This window comes from Anomaloglossus baeobatrachus, chromosome 5, assembly GCF_048569485.1.
Source record: "Anomaloglossus baeobatrachus isolate aAnoBae1 chromosome 5, aAnoBae1.hap1, whole genome shotgun sequence".
In the NCBI taxonomy this organism is placed as follows: Eukaryota; Metazoa; Chordata; class Amphibia; order Anura; family Aromobatidae; genus Anomaloglossus; species Anomaloglossus baeobatrachus.
In genome coordinates, this window is record NC_134357.1 from 388010956 (window position 1) to 388029371 (window position 18416).

The following is an 18416-nucleotide window of genomic DNA, read 5'->3' on the forward strand; positions in this document are numbered from 1 at the left end:
AGGGGGCACCCGGATTTGAACCAGGGACCTCTCGATCTGCAGTCGAATGCTCTACCACTGAGCTATACCCCCTCACACTGCACTACACAGAAGTGTTTTTGTAACTTTTTTAAGAACTTCAAGACAATTTTTTTTTTACTTTTTATCTTGGAGACCTAATAATTATTTAACCATTAGATTATTTTTATACATCTTTTTCTAACCCAAACTAAGGTTAGGGCTAGGACTAGCGTTATGGTAGAAAAATAATAATAAAAAACAAACATGAGCAAAAAAAATATAGCATAATTTAAAAAAATAACATTTCATGCTCAATTTTTTTTTTTTTTTTTAAGAAAAGGACCAAAGGCAAGAAAACTATACCCAAATGCATGTATGGTAAAGTGTTTCACCATACATGCATACCATCTCTAGGTTTATGTTTTTTCCTTTTTTTTTTCTTTTTTTTCTTTTTCCTCTGAAATACCAATTTTTCTGAGTTTGTTATAAATGTTTTATTTCCTTTATTTTCTTTCTTCAGTTTGTTATAAATGTTATTGCAGTAAAAGACAAGCTTCAAGGGGGCACCCGGATTTGAACCAGGGACCTCTCGATCTGCAGTCGAATGCTCTACCACTGAGCTATACCCCCTCACACATGAGCAAGAGGCTGTGGTTTTGTAACTTTTTTTTTAAAGACCCTCAAGACAAAATTTTTACTTTTTATCTTGCAGAAACTTAGTGACATAACATTTTCTAATAATTATTTAACCCCTTAGGCTAGGGCTATGCAACAATATGTGTGATTACCAAAAAAACGTATATGCAACTTGTCTGTGATTTTGCCTACTTAACTGCTTAAACCCATCAAGTATTAATCATGGGAACATAGCCTAGGAATGCCAGGACTTGCAGTGGAACCTCTTCTGCAAGTGTGAACCGACCCTTATTACCATTTGGAAATATATTTGTATTATATATTCTCTAGTTCTTTTTCACACTTTGCAAACAAAGCTGCCTTTAAGGCCCCTTTTACACGTCAGTGATTCTGGGACGTTTGTGCTTTTTTTTAAACGTACCAGAATCACTGAAATACGCAGACCCATTATAATGAATGGGTCTGCTCACACGTCAGTGATTTTTCACTGCACGTGTCTCCGTGCGGCGTACCCGCGTGTGCGTGATTGCCGCACGGAGACATGTCCATTTTTTTCTGGCATCACTGATGTCCCACGGACCACGCAGTGGTGTGGTCCGTGAAACACGTGCCAGAAAAAATCGTGCATTTAAAATAATAAACATTTTTACTCACCCGGCGTCCAGCGATGTCCTCTGCAGCCAGTCCTGCCTGCTGCTTCTAAGCCGGCTGATTACTGTCGCACATATTCATTATGCGCGACACAGCCGACCCGGAAGCAGCTCCTGCAGGGGTCAGCGCCGGCCGGATGCTGCATCGCGGGAGCGATCAGCACCATGGAGAGCGGAAGCGGGCGCAGGTGAGTTGATTTCTAAGTGCAATCACGGGCCACGGAGAACGGAGCCCGGATTGCACTTAGACAACCCACGTGTGCCGTGATTTTCGGCACACGCAGGGACATGCGCGTGTTTTACACGCCAGTGAAAAACTTCTGTGTTTTTCACTGACGTGTGAAACGGGCCTTAGGCCTCTTTCACACGTCCGTGAAAATCACGCACGTTTTTCACGGACGTGTCAAAGGTGCGTTTTCCCCTCCGTGAGACGTGTTTATGGCACACGTGTGTTCTCCGTGTGCTATCCGTGATAGCACACGGAGAACGGGAACTTTCTTCTCACCTGTCCCTGGCGTTGCTGTCCGTTGTGCTGATCTTCAGTCTCCGGCCCTGCCGACTCCCCGCTGCTGCTGATTCCAGCCCACAGTGGAGTGAATATGCAATGAGCATAATGAGTGGGAGTCGGAAGCAAGTGCCAGCAGCGGAAGACAGCAGGGCTGGAGAAAGTGAGTATAGAAATTATTTTTATTTCACAGACACGTGTTTTCTCCGGTGCGTCTCACACGGATCACATTTGTGCGGACCCTGTGACACCCCTGATGCCGTAGAAAAACAGACATGTCTACGTGTGGAGCACACGGGCACATGTATGCTCCACACGGACACACGGTCCATGGCAAAACAAGCACGTGAGCGCAGACCCATTGATTTTAATGGGTCTACGTGTGTCCGTGTCTCCGGCACGTGAGGAAACGGACCAAACATGTACCGGAGACACGGACGTGTGAAGGAGGCCTAAGGAGCACGTGGATTTGACCTGTGACCTCTTGCTCTTGCAAGTAAATGCACTATCGCTGAGATGTACCCCCTCTCACAGGCAAAGTTTTAGTTTATTACTTATTACTCCTACCCAAAAAAAAAATTTAAGAGGAATCACTAAAATTTTAAAACTTAAGTTTCCCAAGACTGGCAGCTGAAACCCTTGAAGATCAGCTGCTACAGTGCAGAGAAGGTTGAAAACCGTAACCAGTAACATAAAATGCATTTTTACATTTTCACAAATTGCTATATGGCATATATAATAAGCTCAGTTGTGAAATAGGACTATATCGAATAGGGCATAAATCGTACAAATTACTTTATGAGGAAGAGAAAAAACGATCAAAGCCCAATAAAGATGAAAATCAGAATTGTACAAAACCAATGAGTTTTTTATTTTCAAAATATTATCACAAGTGAATGTGTGGACACAACATATGCATCATATATACAGTGCCTACAAGTAGTATTCAACCCCCTGCAGATTTAGCAGGTTTGATAAGATGCAAATAGGTTAGAGCCTGCAAACTTCAAACAAGAGCAGGATTTATTAACAGATGCATAAATCTTACAAACCAACAAGTTATGTTGCTCAGTTAAATTTTAATAAATTTTCAACATAAAAGTGTGGGTCAATTATTATTCAACGCCTAGGTTTAATATTTTGTGGAATAACCCTTGTTTGCAATTACAGCTAATAATCGTCTTTTATAAGACCTGATCAGGCCGGCACAGGTCTCTGGAGTTATCTTGGCCCACTCCTCCATGCAGATCTTCTCCAAGTTATCTAGGTTCTTTGGGTGTCTCATGTGGACTTTAATCTTGAGCTCCTTCCACAAGTTTTCAATTGGGTTAAGGTCAGGAGACTGACTAGGCCACTGCAACACCTTGATTTTTTCCCTCTTGAACCAGGCCTTGGTTTTCTTGGCTGTGTACTTTGGGTCGTTGTCTTGTTGGAAGATGAAATGACGACCCATCTTAAGATCCTTGATGGAGGAGCGGAGGTTCTTGGCCAAAATCTCCAGGTAGGCCGTGCTATCCATCTTCCCATGGATGCGGACCAGATGGCCAGGCCCCTTGGCTGAGAAACAGCCCCACAGCATGATGCTGCCACCACCATGCTTGACTGTAGGGATGGTATTCTTGGGGTCGTATGCAGTGCCATCCAGTCTCCAAACGTCACGTGTGTGGTTGGCACCAAAGATCTCGATCTTGGTCTCATCAGACCAGAGAACCTTGAACCAGTCTGTCTCAGAGTCCTCCAAGTGATCACGAGCAAACTGTAGACGAGCCTTGACATGACGCTTTGAAAGTAAAGGTACCTTACGGACTCGTCTGGAACGGAGACCATTGCGGTGGAGTACGTTACTTATGGTATTGACTGAAACCAATGTCCCCACTGCCATGAGATCTTCCCGGAGCTCCTTCCTTGTTGTCCTTGGGTTAGCCTTGACTCTTCGGACAAGCCTGGCCTCGGCACGGGTGGAAACTTTCAAAGGCTGTCCAGGCCGTGGAAGGCTAACAGTAGTTCCATAAGCCTTCCACTTCCGGATGATGCTCCCAACAGTGGAGACAGGTAGGCCCAACTCCTTGGAAAGGGTTTTGTACCCCTTGCCAGCCTTGTGACCCTCCACGATCTTGTCTCTGATGGCCTTGGAATGCTCCTTTGTCTTTCCCATGTTGACCAAGTATGAGTGCTGTTCACAAGTTTGTGGAGGGTCTTAATTAGTCAGAAAATGCTGGAAAAAGAGATAATTAATCCAGACATGTGAAGCTCATTGTTCTTTGTGCCTGAAATACTTCTTAATACTTTAGGGGAACCAAACAGAATTCTGGTGGTTTGAGGGGTTGAATAATAAATGACCCTCTGAATAAACTTTTCACAATTTAAAAAAAAAAAATAAATAAGAAATAATATTCTTTTTTGCTGCAGTGCATTTCACACTTCCAGGCTGATCTACAGTCCAAATGTCACAATGCCAAGTTAATTCCGAATGTGTAAACCTGCTAAATCTGCAGGGGGTTGAATACTACTAGTAGGCACTGTATACAGCGGGATTTTACAATTATAAATAGTAATTACATAGCTTTTAAGGCTACAGCCTCTATCCATACATACAGTCTCCCAGAAGAAATAAGCATCCCTCACCCAGAACAAGTTTACAAAGTTGTTTTTTCCATCAACATGCTATGTAGTAAGCAGTGTGTGTACTCGCAGAAGTGTTTCATCTGGCCTAACTGGCAATAAGGTTATGTGCGCTCAGTGCATTTTTCGCGGAGTTTTTGCTAGTTTTTCGGGGGCGTTTTTGGTCTTAAAACTGCATGACTTTGCTTCCCAGCAAAGTCTATGAGTTTTCATTTTTGCTGTCTGCACAGTGCAGTTTTATTTTAGGTGCGTTTTTGTAGTGACCACAAAGATGCAACGTCAATTATTTCTGTATTTTTGCCAGCGTTTTTCACCTGTGCAATGCATTGGAAAAGACGCAGAAACAAAAACACGGCACAAAATGCGAAAAATGTGGAAAAAATACATGCTTTTATTCAATCGTGGGTGTGTTTTTGTGCGTTTTTTAGCGGCCAAAAGCGCACAAAAACGCTGCATCTTTGTGGTCACAAAAAAAGGCAACGTGTGCACATAGCCTAACACTGTTGGTTTCTCAGACTATACATGTGGAGAAGGGTACACTGAATCAATTCACATGAACACAATCGGAAGATTTAGCATTAATGCCATAGTGGGATCTGCTTTGTAGAGCTTGGCATAACATCGCCTGCAGTGACAGTCTACAACCTTCTCTGCACTAAGGAACGAGGAAGAGAAAAAACGATCAAAGCCCAATAAAGATGAAAATCAGAATTGTACAAAACCAATGAATTTTTTATTTTCAAAATATTATCACAAGTGAATGTGTGGACACAACATATGCATCATATATATACAGCGGGATTTTACAATTATAAATACTAATTACATAGCTTTTGAGGCTACAGCCTCTATCCATACATACAGTCTCCCAAAAATCATAATTGGCTATGTATATATGGCCATAACAGCACACTATATATGCTACTTATTGTATGGCCCATGATTCAAATGAGACTATATATATAATAATATGTCTATGCCAGCATAGTAGGAGACAGATTTATTAATAATATCCAGCACATATGTCTACAAGGGGATAGCTAACAACCATGTACATCCTATAATAGCTCATTGCATATGGTTAGATGTCATATGTCCCATAGCATAAAGGGGAGCAAATCATATACATACTGGGATCAAAACACAAGTAGATCCTATTGCATGGATGTAATTATCACAAGTGGCCAGCAAGTGTCACTATATCATGGATCTTCACAGAGCCTATGTGTAACCAAAAGAAGCTCTGCTACAATATGCTAGACATATATGAATATAGACATAGGAAAGCCGATCATCACTACCGCATATTGCGGCATAAGCCGATCATAACTACCGTGTATTGCGGCATACCAAAGCATCTTGAGTGACGCGCGCGTTGTCATGGTGTCTTGCCGACGCTAATCCAGCCACCGCGTCACCAGTCATCCAACCCAGGACATTGCGGCCCGAGAACGGAGAACCAGTATAGACGCAGTGAGCTGGATCAGTGCCGGCCGCCAATGACAGCCGCGCGTGCAGGTATCAGGTAAATAATAAATATATGTGCAAATACGTGATAATTATGCTATACAGAAAGCCAATGTTTGTGAAGAAACATCACCCCATGAAAAAGGAGAGTATGAAACATATATACCCCAGCTATATTTAGGGCATATACATGCCATAAGGGGGGGGGAGGGAAAAAAATATTATTACTGTACCACCACTGATTAGCATTATAAACAGTATTACAGCACATATAACATACAGGTTATGGAAATATCATATATGCAATTAGATATTCATAACATTTATTTAACCACATTTATAGAGCAGAGAGATGGGTATGATCCCCCATCATCTCAACACCCGTAATGATTGCTGCTTAGCATTTTCCATATATCCGCAGAGCGATGTCATTAGGCCATATCTGTTGTGTGTTCATACACTAATTTGAAATGGCATATCATCAGTATTTCCATTTATTATCCTCCATCAATAGATAAATCCCCTTTCATGGGAAAGGTATTCACAAACAACTAAAAATTAAAAAGAAAGGGTTAATTAGACAAAAATTAATTAACACCATAAAAAAGATGCATACAAAGCACATAAAAATATAGGCCATTACAGGCCATATGTGCCAACACGACATGCTCACTACCACTATAGAAATGACGCAAAACTAATATTTTCATTGAGGCCAGATGGATATACAGTGCCCAATGTGTATATCCATCTGGCCTCAAGTTGGGCCAATCTCCTGCTGATCTCTCCACTTCTTATCCCCAAGTCGATTTGATCGATACCCTTCACCTTCAGTAAGCCACTATTACAAGAATGAAATTTGAAGAAATGTCTTGGAAGGGTTTTTAGGCCTTCGATGTCAGTCGCATTATGCGCAGCCTCAATCCCCAATACATGCTCACGAGTACGTACCTTCAACTGACGCGTCGTAAGTCCGATATAGATCTTAGAACAAGGACATGTTGCATAATATATAACTGCCTTGGAGTTGCATGTTATATATTTCCGTATTTGATAGATTTTAGAATTATTAGCGTCAGTGAAGGTACTCTCGCGGCATATATTGGGGCATGCAACACACTCTCCGCAGGGAAAGCATCCCAATTTCACACTGGGTTTCAATTTCCCCAAAAATGTTGAATCCTTCCTATTACTCACATAGTGGCTACGGATCAAATGATCACGAAGATTTTTACTTCGGCACATGGTAATCGATATCTTCTCGGGGATGATTTTATTAAGGGTGGGGTCAGCTTGGAGTATAGGCCATGCCTTCTCCAGGCAATCACGTATGGATGGAATCTGTGCACAATAATTGGTCACAAAACGGATTTTATCGCTCGATTCAGACTTGGGTTGAGAGTACAGTAATGAGTTCCTAGATGCATGTTTAGCTCTATGGTATGCTTTTTTTACCATTGTCCCACTGTACCCTCTCTCTCTAAATCTCACCATGAGATTACGAGCTTGTTGTTCGAAATCCACATCGGTCGAGCAGATCCTCCTAAGCCGGAGAAACTGCCCGACCGGTACCGATCTAATCATGAATTGAGGGTGTGCAGAAGATGCATGGAGGAGCATATTTGTTGATGTTGGTTTTCGGTATAGGTTGGACTGTAGAAAACCATCAGCATCCTTCTTTATCATTACATCCAGGAACTCAATTTGTTCAAAAGACCACTTAAACGTGATGTTGATGTTGTGTCTCCTCGAATTCATTCCCTGCATAAATAAATTAAGTTCCTCGACCGACCCCTGCCAGATCATAAAGATGTCGTCGATGTACCGCGCCCAAAAAAGGACGCGGTCCATCAACGGCTGTCGATCTGACAGGAGGAGGTCCCTCTCCCACAGCCCCAGGAATAAATTAGCATATGAGGGGGCAAAGGCCGCCCCCATTGCTGTACCCCGAGCTGTAGGTAGAAGGAACCCATAAAAATGAAAAAATTGTGTGTAAGGGAAAATTCTAGGAGACGCAACACCAACACACGAAAATCCGGGGGCATATCAGCCATTATCAAGATAGAATTTAGTAGCTTCAATGCCATCCTTATGGATGATACTGGTGTACAGGGACTCAACGTCCCCTGTCACCAGTACCGTATCATTACCTACATATAAGCCATCAATCTTCCTGAGAAAGTCTCCCGTATCCTTAATATATGATGGTAAACATTCAACCATCGGCTGGAGAATGGAATCAATCCAACGGTTCACTTTCTCAAGGAAGTTGCCACACCCCGATATAATGGGTCTTCCTGGGGGTGTGGAGGCGTTCTTGTGCAGTTTCGGCAGTAGGTAAAAAGTGGCAATTGTTGGTTCTGCCACCAGTAGCGCCGAAGCCAGCCCCTTGTCGACAACACCGCCATCTGTTGCCTCACCAATGATTTTTTTAAGTTGTGATGTAAACGAAGAGAGAGGGTTTTAAAAGTCATTTTTTTATAACATATTTCATTTTTCAGTTGTTTAAATGCCTCTCTCTCGTACATTTGGGTGGGCCAGATGACGATGTTGCCGCCCTTGTCTGCTGGCTTCAGCACCACTCCTGGAAGTTCCTTGAGTTCCTGGAGTCTCAAACGTTCTGCTCTTGATAAATTGTCCTTCCTTATTATAGGAGAAATTTTCTCCAATTCCTTGGTAACTACTTTAACAAAAAGTTCGACATTAACACATGTCGACAACGGAAGGAATTTTTTGGAGCGAGGCTTGATGGAGGAAGGGATCTTACCGCTAATCTCTGTATCATGTTTTTTAGCTAGTTCCTGAAGTATGTTTATCGCAGTTTGTTCCTCTGCTGTGGGAAATAAAGAATGCAGAGTGTCATCAAAGAAGTGTTTTTTCAAAATAATCGACCTTGTGAATATATGCAGGTCTTTGATGACAGAAAACAGGTCAATACTGGTGACAGGTGATAAAGATAGTCCTCTTTCCAACAATTGCAAGTCAGTGCTAGATAGTTGGTGAGAGCTTAAATTGATTACCTTATTGTCCGGTTTATGATATCCGGATCCATTTTTATAGTTATAGAATCTGCGGTTTGATCGATTTCCTCCATCCAGTCTCGCCCCAGAGCGTGTAATAACTCCAGACGTAGAGGTATCAGAAATATCACTTGTCGTTGTCAAAGAGGATTGTGACGATGCTCTACTAGGTCCCGAGATACCATCATTAGGTCTCCTCCATGCATATACCAATTTCTTTTGGAAATCGCTTTGATCTCTATTTAGTTTAGAGGCCTGAGTGGAATGGATCTTCTTAACCACCTGCTCAAGTTTTTTCGTTAGCGTATCATCAAAAGCCTTCAATTTCTCCTCTGGGCATATAGATCTAAATTCAATTTGTTTTTGATCCAACACCTTATCTAATTTATTCAAAGAGGAGGTATCTAATTCGATAAGCAACTGCATGAGTGTACTTGAGCACATATTGCAGGTGTCCTCCCACTTTTCAATAAAGGATTCCTCATCAATCACAAAAGAGGGTGTAACCCTTATATGGAGGCCTCTAGAAATTAACTTTTTTGCTATATAGCGTTCCAATAGTGCCCTATTCCACCATAAACGCGTGCGTCTTGTAATTAACCGTTGAATTTCCGAGAACATGTCGTCCAGGCCATGTGCCTCTTCATTTATAGTGCCAGTTGTTGGCCCACCAAACATTTGCTCCACTTGGTTCAGCCATGTGTTTTCAATGGCCTTTTTTTTCCCCTCCCCCCCTTATGGCATGTATATGCCCTAAATATAGCTGGGGTATATATGTTTCATGCTCTCCTTTTTCATGGGGTGATGTTTCTTCACAAACATTGGCTTTCTGTATAGCATAATTATCACATATTTGCACATATATTTATTATTTACCTGATACCTGCACGCGCGGCTGTCATTGGCGGCCGGCACTGATCCAGCTCACTGCGTCAATACTGGTTCTCCGTTCTCGGGCCGCAATGTCCTGGGTTGGATGACTGGTGACGCGGTGGCTGGATTAGCGTCGGCAAGACGCCATGACAACGCGCGCGTCACTCAAGGTGGTAGAAGGTGATTGGAGGCAGGCACTATTTAAAGCCTGCACTCCGGGTGATTAGACACGCCCCCTGACGAAGGTTGAGAAGCCGAAACACGTGTCGGGAGTCCTATATTACAGCGGTAAATATATCTTACACTGCTTTGTAAATCTCTGAGGCTTGTTGCCTTTGCTTTGCCGCAATACGCGGTAGTTATTATCGGCTTATGCCGCAATATGCGGTAGTGATGATCGGCTTTCCTATGTCTATATTCATATATGTCTAGCATATTGTAGCAGAGCTTCTTTTGGTTACACATAGGCTCTGTGAAGATCCATGATATAGTGACACTTGCTGGCCACTTGTGATAATTACATCCATGCAATAGGATCTACTTGTGTTTTGATCCCAGTATGTATATGATTTGCTCCCCTTTATGCTATGGGACATATGACATCTAACCATATGCAATGAGCTATTATAGGATGTACATGGTTGTTAGCTATCCCCTTGTAGACATATGTGCTGGATATTATTGATAAATCTATCTCCTACTATGCTGGCATAGACATATTATTATATATATAGTCTCATTTGAATCATGGGCCATACAATGAGTAGCATATATAGTGTGCTGTTATGGGCATATATACATAGCCAATTATGATTTTTGGGAGACTGTATGTATGGATAGAGGCTGTAGCCTCAAAAGCTATGTAATTAGTATTTATAATTGTAAAATCCCGCTGTATATATATGATGCATATGTTGTGTCCACACATTCACTTGTGATAATATTTTGAAAATAAAAAATTCATTGGTTTTGTACAATTCTGATTTTCATCTTTATTGGGCTTTGATCGTTTTTTCTCTTCCTCGTTCCTTAGTGCAGAGAAGGTTGTAGACTGTCACTGCAGGCGATGTTATGCCAAGCTCTACAAAGCAGATCCCACTATGGCATTAATGCTAAATCTTCCGATTGTGTTCATGTGAATTGATTCAGTGTACCCTTCTCCACATGTATAGTCTGAGAAACCAACAGTGTTAGGCTATGTGCACACGTTGCCTTTTTTTGTGACCACAAAGATGCAGCGTTTTTGTGCGCTTTTGGCCGCTAAAAAACGCACAAAAACACACACACGATAGAAAACAAGCATGTATTTTTTCCACATTTTTCGCATTTTGTGCCGTGTTTTTGTTTCTGCGTCTTTTTCAGTGCATTGCACAGGTGAAAAACGCTGGCAAAAATACAGAAATAATTGACGTTGCATCTTTGTGGTCACCAGAAAAACGTACCTAAAATAAAACTGCACTGTGCAGACAGCAAAAATGAAAACTCATAGACTTTGCTGGGAAGCAAAGTCATGCAGTTTTAAGACCAAAAACGCCCCCGAAAAACGAGCAAAAACTCCGCGAAAAATGCACTGAGCGCATATAACTTTATTGCCAGTTAGGCCAGATGAAACACTTCTGCGAGTACACACACTGCTTACTACATAGCATGTTGATGGAAAAAACAACTTTGTAAACTTGTTCTGGGTGAGGGATGCTTATTTCGTCTGTTCAAAGCACTGTTTAGATCAGGGGTCTCAAACACGTGGCCCGCATGCGGCCCCTGAGGCTGCTTCTTGTGGCACACAGACCCCTTGACGACTACCACTGTCAAAGCTTTATTTCATTTGACTGTATTGCCAGCGCTGTGCAGAGAAGCTCTCTGCAGCCATACCTAAGGCAGACGCTGGCCAATCAGAAACCAGCAGCAGACGTTAAAATATGACGTGAGCAGCTAGTCTCTGCTTGGGCGGCAGCTGCCATTAGTTTAGGGCTGCAGAGAACTTCTCTGTGCGGTGACAGCAATACATTCAATTGAAATGAAGCGCTGACAGCTGCGGCCCCCTGCTGTAGCCACGATAATCAGGGGTTCTGTGTGCCTGCGGGCCACAAGAAGCAGAAAAGAAGACACCCAGGGAATGGAGGCCAGGTGAGGAGAATTTTTTTCTTTTCTTTATGTGTATGTGAAGAACGGTACAATAGGGGACATTACTACAGGATGGGACATTGCTACAACAAGAGGACCTGCATGAGGGATATTACTGCAAGGGGACAAGAATGGGCATGTCATGATTGACTCCTGGCTCAGCTGGAGCTGAGCCTTTTTTTTAGTTTCACTTCTGATGCAAGTCACGTTAGGGGTTAATCCTTTCTGCCTCGTTCTGGAGGTCAGGCTGCTTTATTAGGGCACTGTTTCTCTTGGACTTCGCCAGTGATACTTCTGGCTCTGCTGTGTTCTGCCCTTGAGTGACCTGTTGTCTGCCCTGCCCCCTCCTGACCTCCGTGTTCACCTGACCTGTTAACCTCCTCTGTTGTCTGTTTCCATCAGTGTCTCTCCCGCTGTCTATCTGTACGTTCCTTATCTGTTTACCTTAATTCTGTCTTGTCTTCCCACTCCCCCTCGCTTCTAGGCTCTGATTTCCCGGCTACTGACAATTTGCTTCCCTCTGACTACGTTTAGACTTTCCCCTTGTGTACTTACAAGGCCTCATGTTGTGACACGGCTTTCTGACGATTCTACTGCCATCTGGTGGGCTTGACTAGTATTACCTCTGCTAGGGAATTCCCTGTTCATACGTTTCCTCCACTTTTACGCCCCCCAGTGGTTTACCAGCTAACTACCTTCTCAGATAGTTTCAGGAATCCTCTCAGTCCCACATTGCTGCGCTGTACTGCTATTGTACATCTTAGAGTACAGCGTGACAGGGCACATGATTACAGGGAACAAGTATGGGCACATTACTACAGGGGACAAGGATGGGAACATTACTACAGCAATGGCAAGTTATGTCAAGATAAAAACTAGGATGGGGCAAGTTACTACAGGATACGAACCAAAATGGAGCACTTTACAACACAGGGACAAGGATGGGGTATATTACTACAGGATATAAACCAGGATAGGGCACATTACTTCAAGGGGACAAGGTTGGGGTACATTACTACAAGATGGGGACAAGGATGGGGCACATCACTACAGAATGGGGACAAGAATGGGGCACATTACCACAGGATGAGGACAAGGACGGGCACATTACTACAAAGGGACAAGGATGGGCACATTATTGCAAGGGGACAAGGATGGGCAAATAAATATAAGGGGACATGGATAGGTACATTACTACAAAGGGACAAAGATAGGCAAATTACTACAGGATGGGGACAAGTATGGGCACATTACTACATGATGGGGACAAACATGGGCACATTACTAGGGGACAAGGATGGGCAAATTACTACAGTATGAAGACAAGTATGGACAAATTACTACAGGACTGCAACCAGGATAGGTCACATTTCTAAAGAATGGGGACACGGATAGGGCACTTTACTACAGAATGGGGATAAGAATGGACACATTACTACAAGAGGACAAGGATGGGCACATTACTATTATTGTGTATAACCCCTAGTAGTGTATGTGTGCCTCCCTCATTGCTGTGTGCCACCCCACAGTGCTGTGTATCCCTTCAATGCTTTGTAACCCCCACTGTTGTCCGTGCCCCCCTAGTTTTCTCCGAACCCCCTGGTGATGTCTTTGCTCTCCCAGTACTGTCGGTGACCCCCATTCCTGTCCATGCCCCCCTACTGCTGTCTGCACCACCTAATGATGTCTGCACCACCCAATGCTGTCCATGAAACAGTCAGTGCTGTCCATGCCCCCCTCATGCTCTATACCCCCCTGTGCAGTGCACCATCCCCCAAAAGTGCTGTGTACCCCCCAGTGCTGTGTACTTGCCATTGTTGTCTGTGCTTCCCCAGTGCTATCCGTGCCCCACTGGTGATGTCTATGCTTCTCCAGTCCTGTTCTTGCCCACTAGTGTTGTCCAAGCCACCTAGTGCTGTCTGTATCCCCCTAGTGCTGTTCGTGCCTCAAGTGCTGTTCGTGCCCCCAAGTGCTGTTCGTGCCGCCACCAGAGCTGTCCTTGTCCCCCAGTCCTACAGAAAAACTGTGGAAAGGAAGCGCAAATAGGGTCTTACCTGGGTATACACCAGGTTATTAAAAGCCCCGAAAGAGAAAATGTGTGGAATATGGAGAAAAGTCGAGTTTATGCCGTACTATCATCATGATGTAAAGTTGATTAATTAATATCTTTTATTCTTGTACAGGTCTATGCTTTTCAGAGATCGCAGTCTCTTTCATCAGGACAATCAAGAGAAAATGAACAATCTACAGTGCCGGAGGCAAAGCCTGTATATATACACATGTGCAAATACGTCACAGGACCACCTACTGTATTTCAAATCTTGTTGAGATCCCTGACAGTTACAAAAACGACATTTCAATACCTGTACAAGAATAAAAGAGATGAATTAATCAACTTTGTATCCTGGTGATAGCGCGGAATAAACCCGGCTTATCTCCATATTCCACGCATTGTCCCCCAATCCTGTCTGTACCCCCAGTGCTGTCCGTGCTGCCCGTACCACCACCAGTGTTGTCCGTGTTTTCTGAGTGCTACCCATGACCCCCCCAGTGATGTCTGTGCCCCAGCTGCTCCTGTGATGTATATGCCCCTTCTGTGATGTCTGTGATGTATATGCACCAACCCTTCCTGTAATGTATATACCCCAGCCACTCCTGTATTGTATATATCCCAGCCTCTCCTGTAATGTATATGCCCCCTGCCCCTCCTGTCATGTATAGTCCTCTCCTGTGATGCATATGCCCCAGCATCTCCTGCCATGTATATGCCCCAGCCCCTCCTGTAATACGTATGCCCCCAGCCTCTCCTGTGATGTATATTCCCCAGTCCCTCCTGTAATGTATATGTCCAAAGCCTTTCCTGTGATGTATATTCCCCAGCCCCTCTTGTAATGTATATGCTTTTAGCCTCTCCTGTAATGCATATGCCCCAGCCCGTACTGTGATGTATATGCCCCAGCATCTCCTGTGATCTATATGCTCCCATCCCTCCTGTAATGTACAGGTACAGTATATGCCCCAGCCTCTTCTGTGATGTATATGCCCCCAGCCCCTCTTGTGATGTGTATGCTCCAGTGTCTCCCGTAATTTTTGCGCCCCAGAGTCTCCTGTGATGTGTATGCCCCAGCCTCTCCTGTGATATGTATGTCCCAGTATCTCCTGTAATTTATGTGCCCCAGCCTCTCCTTTAATGTGTATGCCCCAGCGTCTCCTGTAATGTCTATGTCCCCAGCCTCTCTAGACCTGGAAAAGCAGTTGTGAGAAGCAATATGATCAATATCACCTAACATCAGAGCTGCACCAAAGAGAAGCCGCTCCAGTCATCACAGTAGGAGTGAGTTAATTTATTATTTGACCAAACATAGCTGGGTAATTTTTAAGTTGATAATTTTATGCGGCCCCTGAAGGTTGGTAGAAAAGTTCAAATGGCCCCGACAGTAAAAAGGTCCCCCACCCCTGATTTAAGGAATAGGTTCAGTTTCTGGATTCATTGTGGGACAATTATAAAAAACCTACAGGTATCTGATTTTCCATGGGCTATGTAATGATTTTCCATAGGGTAACGTCGGATAAGTAATGATTTTCTTGCAAATGTGACGCCCCTGGACTATCGGGTTGTCACAGGGTATTGCACAATCTGCCCTCCCGTGCAGTATCCACCTCCTTCTTAGTTTTGGGTCCCTAACCATATGGTGTTGCCTACATCAGCTAATCAAATCCTAGATACACCCTGCACCACACCCACCAAAACCACCAGTGGACAGGTTGAGTGGAATAGAGTCGCCCACCTGCGGGGTTGGGGAAGGGGAGGTGAGGAGTGTAAAAGAGAGAGTAGACTGAGTAGAGAAGAGGTCGAGAGCAGGGCTCCTGGGAAACTATCTAGGTGGCAGACGGTGGTCTGGGCCTATAGGGGTCGAACCCCTGGTCGCAGGGGATCGTGGCAAGGGGCACGGATCTGTCAAGGAGGACAGCCGGTGGCCTTGCACCATCACCGGTCCGGGACCGAGGCACGACGGGTTACATGCACCCTAGGTCAGGGAGTAGCTTCAGGCAACCAGATAATTTACCCGCGGAGAACGGAGCTTTCAAGATTCGTTCTCCACCTGTCCCAGAATCGGGGCATTAGCGCAACGAGCGGGATAGGACTTTCCAAATCCAAAACGGTCCAGAAAATCCCAAGAGTGAGCCCTGAGAGCAAGCTTGCACACTTAGCCATAGTGGGGAGCGGGACCCGGCAAGTCTCACACTACTGGGACCACCAAAGAAGTAAACTTAGTGCCAGGAAGCAGGTCCCGGATCACCAGGCAGTACCATTGGGGACGGGACCCGAACTAGCTCCCCTCAGCGGTAGCGGTGTCCAGAGACTTGGTTTACCAGTTGTCGGTGTCTGCTTAATGGACTGAGTGAGTACCAAAGTAACCTCCTGCACCCAACGGCATTCCCCTACCAGCACCGAGTCCCGGGGTATTCCCCCCTACCCGTGGAGGGGTCTAACACCTGGCTGCCCCATTCCATCACTCCTGGGTACTCCCAACTGCAGCGGTGGTACTCCTAATTACCACAAACCACAGGTGGCGTCACAAACTCTATAAAATCCCTTGTAAATAATCCTCTTCATTTGAGTGGCCGCACGACCCCCGAGTCTGGAGACCCTCGAGCCACTGAGAACCCGGATCCGAGCAGCTCGGCTGCTGGCACGGAGTCGAAACACAAACATATACAGTATATGTACAAGAAAAGAGAATTTGAAGCAGAGACCTCGCGCTATGCAAGTAAATGCTATACCCCCTCATACTGCACCTAAGAACAGCATTTTTTGTACATTTTGTTAGAACCTCAGGACAAGTGGGTTTTTTTCTCTGCCTTGGAGAAACTCAGTAAGATAACATGTTACCTTAAAATTATTTAACCGCTTAGGCTAGGTCTACAGGGAGATGTGCTGTAACCAAAAACTTCCATGCTCTGGAACTTGGTTCTCATTAAGAGAAGTTTGATGCATGGGCAAGACTCAAGTAACCAAGTATAGGGAAAGTCAATGGGGAACTCAAGCATTGTTTTGTAAGATTAACTTAAAACTATTTAACAGCTTAGGCTAGGTCTACAGGGAGATGTGCTGTAACCAAAAACTTATGTGTAACTTGTCTGTGACTTGCCGTCGTACACAATCCGGAAAACCTGCTTCCCCAGCTACAGTTTGTTTTAAAAGAAAAAATGCAAACAAATTGAGTTTCTAAAACAAACTGTAGCTGCAGGACCTATGTGTTGGATTTTTTTCATCCAATTATATAACCAATGGTTATTATTGACAGCTGAAAAAATTAAACGTCTTCGATCAGTCTTTTTAAAGATAAGAAAAGTTTGTCAGTCGGCCATTGATCGAAACAATTGTTTGTTTCATGTATTCAGCCAACCATAGGCCAAGTTGCACTTTCTAGACTTTGATTATTAACTGTACTGCACCTAGAGCAGATACCACCAAAATCAAGGTGTGACGCCGCTGACATGCACCTCGGACTGAGAATTTAGGTCCAAACCCGAAACTGGCAGTAACACTAAATTAGTAGTAGTGTTGCTATTTATGGCTCCTTTGGTATCAAATTTCCATTTTTACCCCTTTAGTTTGTATTAGATGTTTTATTGAGGCAAAAAAAGATCTTTTAGGCTATGTGCGCACAGTGCGTTTTTCGCGGCGTTTTTGCGCGTTTTTCGGGTGCGTTTTTGGCCTCAAAACTGCAGGACTTTGCCTCCCCAGCAAAGTCTATGAGTTTTCATTTTTGCTGTCCGCACACATCTGGTTTTTTACCTGCGTTTTTGAGTTAAAAAAAAAAATGGACATGTCAGTTCTTTCCTGCGTTTTTCTGCGTTTTCCCCCCATGCAATGCATTGGAAAAACGCAGCAAAACGCAGAGATCAAAAACGCAGCAAAACGCAGCCAAAAACGCACCAAATCGCGGCAAAAACGCATGCGTTTTTTGATGCGTTTTTTTCGACGCAGGTGCGTTTTTAGCGGCCAAAAACGCAGCGTTAAAAAGACGCAGTGTGCGAACCTAGCCTAAGGGGGCACCCGGATTTGAACCAGGGACCTCTCGATCTGCAATCGAATGCTCTACCACTGAGCTATACCCCCTCACACTGCACCACACAGAAGTGGTTTTCTTTGTAACTTATTGTACGAATCTCAAGATAATTTTTTTTAACTCTATCTTGGACAAACTCAGTGAGATAACCAGGGCCGGCTCCAGGTTTATGTGGGCCCTGGGCGAAAGAGTCTCAGTGGGCCCCATCCACACATAGACATGCACAGATATATACACATACAGGCCTATGTACACATATATATTTAAGATAAGATAAGACAGAAAGTCGGAAACTGCAGTGCAGTCTTCTGGAGCCGTACTCACAGTTAGGCCCCCTTCACACGTCCGTGTCTCCGGTACGTGCTAGGTCCGTGCCTGTATGTACCGGAGACATGGACACACGTATACCCATTAAAATCAATGGGTATATGTGCATGCACGT

General features: G+C 44.1%; 3 non-coding genes across 3 annotated transcripts; all 3 read right to left on the bottom strand.

The window, feature by feature from the left end:
• TRNAC-GCA (transfer RNA cysteine (anticodon GCA)) lies at positions 1-72 on the bottom strand. The gene has a single exon. It is a non-coding gene; the product is annotated as a tRNA-Cys (tRNA).
• A 486-nt stretch (positions 73-558) lies between these two features.
• TRNAC-GCA (transfer RNA cysteine (anticodon GCA)) lies at positions 559-630 on the bottom strand. The gene has a single exon. It is a non-coding gene; the product is annotated as a tRNA-Cys (tRNA).
• A 17322-nt stretch (positions 631-17952) lies between these two features.
• TRNAC-GCA (transfer RNA cysteine (anticodon GCA)) lies at positions 17953-18024 on the bottom strand. Its single transcript has one exon. It is a non-coding gene; the product is annotated as a tRNA-Cys (tRNA).
• Positions 18025-18416: the final 392 nt, after the last annotated feature.